This window comes from Agrilus planipennis, unplaced genomic scaffold (genome assembly GCF_000699045.2).
Source record: "Agrilus planipennis isolate EAB-ADULT unplaced genomic scaffold, Apla_2.0 scaffold304, whole genome shotgun sequence".
NCBI lineage: Eukaryota > Metazoa > Arthropoda > Insecta > Coleoptera > Buprestidae > Agrilus > Agrilus planipennis.
The window spans coordinates 275,839-282,847 of NW_020439041.1; the positions used below are offsets into that span (position 1 = coordinate 275,839).

Below are 7,009 nucleotides of genomic sequence, written 5' to 3' on the forward strand. Positions count from 1 at the left end.
TAGGTTAGGTTAGGTTATCGGGTTTTGTTCAAGTGACCACCCTCTTTCGATCCCCCACCTCCACCCGCTTGAAAATATTTTTTTTATTGAATTTTATTTGAATTATAGTGTATGAAAATTGTCAAAATAATCAACTTTCAACCCCCATAACTTTTTGTGGGGGTGAGACCGCCTCAAATTTTTTATGGAGTTTTACTCAGGTGTCCACCCTCTTTCGATCCCCCCTACCCTCTTTCGATCCACCCTACCCCCACCCCCATCTTACCCCCATAACTTTTTATGTGGGTGAGACCACCACGAACTTTTTATAGTACAGTGGTGGGGGAGACCTCCTATTTCGATCCCACCCACCCCCTTCTGGGGTGGGGGCCATCATCTAGACATTTACCGTTCTTTGTTCCAGGAAAAAGTATAAATTCCCTGTATAATGTTCAGACCTTCAAGTTTCGTTCAACACGTTTTGATTGCGTGAAGGCAACTACTCTCTGGATCTTTCACAAATTGTCAAAACACAAACGCTCATCACTTCGCCGCGTATGTCTATCCGTCTGTTGAACAAGCTCGTTGAACTTGTGCAACAGTCCTTTGTTGCCGATGAAATGTTCGACAACATTTCCCGGCACGAACGACAACAAATGCCTCTGACATTGTGTCGGCAACATTGGGCGTACGCGAGGGTATCGCAGCAGGCCTGCTGATTGAGAGCGGAATAATTGACAATCAGCCCCAGAAACTGTTTCGCTACCGTCGCTTTTGGTAAACTGATGCGACAGCGGATAGGGAACGGTTACGCTGCTGCTATGTTAAGTGAGTGGCATTGGGTAACAAACTCGACAGTCGACACTAACACCGGAATATTCATTTCCTTCTCAACGAGCACCCTCTCATCTCCATGTCGTAGCAGATGACTCCAGTAATGTTACTCCGTAAAATAGGAAAGTACGTTCTCTGCCGATATGACGCCCAGAATGTGGAAACATTTAAGTCGTTGACGAAAATTAAACCAAAGATTTCATCAATTAAAGCGTTTCACCGTCTGCCTTTTTGGCACTACCAGAAATATACGTATATACGTTTTAAGTGAGACTTTTGTTAGCGGCAAACAGTATCAGGTCATGGCGAGAATTAAAATCATTTGATTCAAGCAAGAAAAGTTTGGTATCAGCGGAAACTCTGTCTACCGATAGCTGAACACTGGATTTATTTCTTTTTTATATTTGTTCTATGGAAATGGCAGACGGTATCAATAAGATTACTGAAGCATTACCTACTGTTTAGTAATTTGAAATCTCACTCAAAACCGTCACTTATTTATGATCCATAACAATAAAAAACATATTTTCAGCTTTAAATCTTCTAGGATGCACCAATAGTCAAATAAAGAGAGTGTAGCACCATCTAGGGGGTATTTGCTACTACTGATGTATTTATCGAAATTGCCTATACATATATAGTTGGGACGTTCAAACGTGACACAGCCAGCAATAAAACTGTCCCATTTACTTTCTTCCTCCACCTTGCTAACTAGACTTGAGCGGTTGTTGACAGAACTTCTACTTTTACTCTTACGATAGATGTTCTTCGGAATATCATAAACATAGAACAGAGATGTCAGGTAGGAATTGCAGCGGACACATAAAGATAAAAGAATAACATTACATCAATTAATGTGTAACAGAAAGAGATGCAGACAAATAGAATTTGAGCATTGCCAGCATTGGACAGTTCGACATTCTCAGGAATTTAGAAGTGCAAAGATGCTTTTTTACAGATGTAATTCCAACCAGGCAGTTATAAAGCCGACCCTGATCTTTTGCCTGCCTAAGCAACCTCTAACCCTTGCACCGCTTACTATTATTCGGTTATCTCTTTTCACTTTGTCAATACTCATGAAGCATTTCCTAACTTAACAAAGGCGTGCTCAAAACACAGCAAATGGCTACAAACTCAAGTGAAAACTCAGATAATTTATTGGAGACTTTGTCAATTTTGATAGCGCGCTCATAAGACTAAATAATAAGATCGAAATTTCGATGGATTTCTGTCAAAGAATTTAAACCCATATACTAATAGCTTTTTAAAACTCACTCATAGGTATTATTAAATAGAAGTAGACCCATTAAGTTTTAAACAACACTGTAGTTTATAACACAATCTGCCAACAGATAACAAATAAATAGGAAATACAAAAAAGTAAATTCGACAGAGCTATCGGAAGTTGCACCCAATGCAGTTAATTATTACCCTTTTAGTTAAAAAGCCTTACTATGTGCTGCAATATTACTGTCCAACAATAATGGACCTGGTGCATATTTATTATTAAAGCTTTTCACAATTGCTGAGTCCACTTAGCATTACACAAACTGACCCGGTCAATACATGTATACAATACATAGGTTGTGTTTTATATTTATCATTTCAGATGTTTCAGGAAAATTTGAATGGAGCAAACATCTCTGCACTTTTAGTCATACGAACAATGTACCATTTTTGATACCATGACGTTCATAACACCTTTAAATTAATGTTCGAAACACCCTACATCTGAATCCCTATTGAGTAGACCTAGAGATAATAACTTATAAAGAGATTTATCGACAATGTTGTATTGAACTCCATGGATTAACTCGTAATCGCTAATTTTAATTCGTTAGTTCCTAGAAGATTGCCTTTACAGTCAAACAACTAAATTTTTAAATGCAAATTAAATTAAAAGAAACCAATAGACCACCTCATCTGAATAACTCTGTTATACTAAAAAGATAACCACCAAAATGGAAAAATTTGAACGAGGCTGATGACATGATGACATTATCAATGAATGATTCGCAGATTCTAAACATCTCCGGTAGTCGTGGTACTTCAATTATACAAAAACTTCTGTTTATTCAATTCGTTTTATGCATATTTATAATGGCGATTCATATAAATGAATAGAGAAATAAAAAAAAAAGGAATACTCACATTTTCGCTCGCACAGTTTATGAAGTGGTTCAGTAAAATTCTATGAAGGAGAACTGTCATCCACAAGGACCATCAAGGACCCTAACGCGATTACAGTTCCCTAAATCGGATGCATCTTCTGCAAATTAGCGGCAGTTTCAACCTCTTCCCCTGAAAAGAAGAGAAGCAAATTTAAAATGGGTACCTTGAATGAGACACTTAAATTTTATGCCGTTTCATCGTGCATAATGCGATGGGAAATAAAATGCCATATCATGAATTGGATGAATCCTGTTTTTAAATTTCGTTTTATATTCAACCACAGGAGTGTTGTGGCATTCTGATTCTAAAAATTATCACCATAGATATCTCCATGCTATGAAGGTTTTCATTGACATAGACGAGATCCATGCGTGTTCCCTTGTCACGAGTGCATGCGCGGAGAGGATGGAAGGTTCCACTTCTGCTTCATCGTAAAGTATTTGCGCAAGCGATCTGATGTTATGAAGTTGTGTAATAGAGAACCTTATCGATCTTTCTTGCAGTTCAACATTAGATTCGAACCATATGGGATGTTTCCAAGGATACTGGTGGACTGTTCCATCAACCTACATTGTAATGAAAAGTGGTGTAGTAGGGCAACAGGCCTCTTTTAACCTCCTTCAGGAATCTTTGGGATGTAATTTTGAAGAGTGAAAGAATATCTTTATCTGAATCTGAAAAGTATTTCTGCCCCAAGCATTTGCCCATGTCAACCTAGAAAACTATCAAAAACTTAGACCTTCTCAAATCCTACAATCTCTCTGTTTAAATTTTAGACGGGGACTTCGCTTCCCATAAACCAGGTACTGATTAGTGTCCATCCCCTTTTCTACTTAAATTATTCACATCCTGGACGCTTCCCACTAAATCTGTCGTAGTTATTTCGTTAAAGATGAATCTCCTTGAATGAATCAGCTTTTGATGGATCAAATTACGTTAAAATTCCACCACCGTGTCCGCTTGCCAGTGCATATGTGGAATTTATCGCCACCATACGTCATCAAATATTCCAGCCAGCTGAAGGAGTAGTGGAGATACATAGAGATAGATACACGGTAGCTGGTCCTTGTACGATTCCAATAGAATATTCATGTTAGATTTACACGGAAAGGAGGCCATCAGCTGGAAAATACCTGTGGACCACGATGTAGATTATGTCCCAGTCTAGCCACCCATATTCCATCTCTCCAGTCGACTGTTACCATGCATATGCATGGACCGCGCTCGTCCCAAGGGTTGCACCTTAACCGTATCATTTCCAACGTCCGGTAATTAAATTAGAATATGCATCGTGTCTGACTCGGCGCTACTAACATTTTCTGTGTCATGTATATTTTAGACACGGCAGGCGTCCGACAATGTATGCATCGGGCAACTATGACAAATTTACTGTACGTCCCATGAGATAAAGTAAACAATAGGTCCTGTTCTGTGATGGTGTAATTAACTAAACAATTTAATGAGGAGAAGAGATCTTCCATAAGTTGTCAAATGTTTTTAAACATGGACCATTATGGGAGAGGTAGACCTAGATAGCATCGTACTACAGATGGCGCTCACCACGCCATTTGTAGTATTTTCTAAAACGCGCTGTTAAGACAGCACATAAAGGTTGGTCTGTGTTCTGTCGGAGCTGCCTGCGACGCGCTGATGAGATCCAAAAAGATCGAAATCGCGATCCGCGTCTGGCAGTTTCGACGGAACACAGACCACTTCGAATTATTTTGTTCGATTATGGTAACGTGCCTATCACGTTGAGGTGAGCTACGCCGGGATTCGTTTCAGCAAGTAGATATCCATATTTTTAAATGGACCTTGTTGGAGCATATGTAATCCTCAAATGTAGCATCGTACTACAGATGGCGCTCACCACGCCATTTGTAGTATTTTCTAGATTAGATTATTGTACACAAATAATTAAAGATGGAAAGCTCAGGATAGGAAAGGATGGAGGTGTGGGTTCAACCAGTCTTAGGACTGACGACGTTATGACTATGACGATGAGATTCAAAAGTAGAGATAAAAGGTTCTGGTGGCAATAGTACTTACTAGTACCAACATTGGACAGAGAAAGAGTCAAAAGGATATGAGGGTTATTATGTTCTATTATTAATTTAATTTAAACTATATACAAATCACGGACAGACGTTTCTACATATCAAATATTCAGAATTGCGTTTCATGTAGTAGTAATAGATAGTATAATTAAAATAAATGTTATCTAACAAGTAATTAATTTAAAGCTTAGTTTATTGATTCAATAACTCAGTTAAGAGATCACTAATTAATAAACATTAACATACGTTGCTACAGATAACAGAATCCTGCTTTAACGAACAAAACGGATTATACTGACTGGTAATAAAAATATTTTCGAAACGAACATTACTTATTGTTTGCTGAAAGTCAACTTCCAACGTAAACAAGTTGAATCTCAACTACATTTAAATGTCAAGTGTTTAATAAAAGTGTAATCTAAGTAAATAAATAATGTTTAAAACGGCTTTCGTATTTAAATGGTTTATATTGACAGGTAGAGATAAACAATTTGTCAATTAATGCAAATTCAGATCGAACCACATGAATAAATACAAAACATTTCTTTACTTCTTATCTCTTACTTCTAACGCATTTCATTAAAGACACTACAAAAGACGGCTGAAGGTATTTGTATTTATATTTATATTTCCCTATACCACGTTGTATTTCGAAGAGATGATGACACTCTTTAATGATTAAATGTATTAAAATATCCCTAAATTCGGTTCTTAACTTGCCGCAGTAGTAGATTTTTGATGATAAATAATTTATGCGGGTATCTCCTCTGGAATTAGCCTGCTATTAAAAATCTCCCTTAGGCATACCTTCGATGTCCAGGATGTTGTCATTTAATCGGAAAGTTTAATTAAAACTGGCCGATCTTTTATAGCGATATGCGTGCTTAAATGCCAATGGGGTGTGACCGTAGCTGCGGCTACGTTATATTAAATTTGGAGAATGTATTTCTTGGAAGATGTACAGGTACACTAATAAAGGATTTTTTGGAAATTAACATCTAACAAGGAGTAAAAATTCCAATGTTTATCGACTTGAAGGGCGCGGCGGAAAAGAAAAGGTTAGAAGCGTTCGAAATGTGGTGTTATAGACGAATGATGAGGATACCGCGGATAGAGAAGGTTGAAGAGGTATTAGAAAGAGTAAGAGAACAGAGGACTATATGGAAGTCAATAAGAAATAGGCGAGATAGGTTGGTAGGACACAGGGCCGTAGCGAGGCCGGTTCAAGCGGTGCGGCGCACCGGGGCCCCCGCGGTCGAGGGGCCCCTTAGCAGTTTTCTGTTTTCAAAAAATGACTTCTAAAAAAACTATGCTGTTAGAGATGAGCTGAGTCAAACTACGAAATGAACATCATAATGTTTTATTTTACTTTTTTCTATATCAATTTTTGTCACAATACTCCATATATTTGATCAGGTACGTAGTTACATGGAATGCATACATCTCGAAATCGCGAATACTTCTACATTCATGGTTTCCTTAAATCCGTTGATATAATTATCATTGCTACCATAAAAAATTTGATAGCAGCAAATCATCAATAGTTTTATCGACATTTTTTTTAATGACATTTTTCTGATCATCAATTTTAAGAAGGGCCCCTTGCGGAATACCGCACCGGGGCCCCGAGCTCATCGCTACGACCCTGGTAGGACACCTTCTCAGGCATGAAGGTCTAGTCAGAGACATATTAGAGGCAGAAGCAGGAGTTAGGAGGGGTAGAGGTAGACCTAGATTAGATTACTGTTCGCAAATAGTTAAGGATGTGGGTTGTTATAGTTTACGAAGTTTAGCTCAGGATAGGAAGAAGTGGAGATGCGTGTCCAACCAGTCTTAGGACTGAAGACCTTATGATGATATCGACTTGAGTATAAATACGCTTAAAAACAGAAAATACATTACAAATTTAAGAATTCTTCAAGACTGCCCTTGAAAAGGGGTTCTCTTCTGAGGACTTAATCTGTAGG

General features: G+C 38.1%; 1 protein-coding gene across 1 annotated transcript in view; it reads right to left on the reverse strand.

Moving 5' to 3' along the window:
- The window catches only part of LOC108742100 (glucose transporter type 1), a 140,855-nt gene extending 137,756 nt beyond the window's left edge, over positions 1-3,099 (reverse strand). The window contains exon 1 of the mRNA XM_018477131.2: positions 2,965-3,099. The gene's annotated coding sequence lies outside the window, so the exon portion shown is untranslated. The remainder of the gene's footprint in view (positions 1-2,964) is intronic.
- Positions 3,100-7,009: the final 3,910 nt, after the last annotated feature.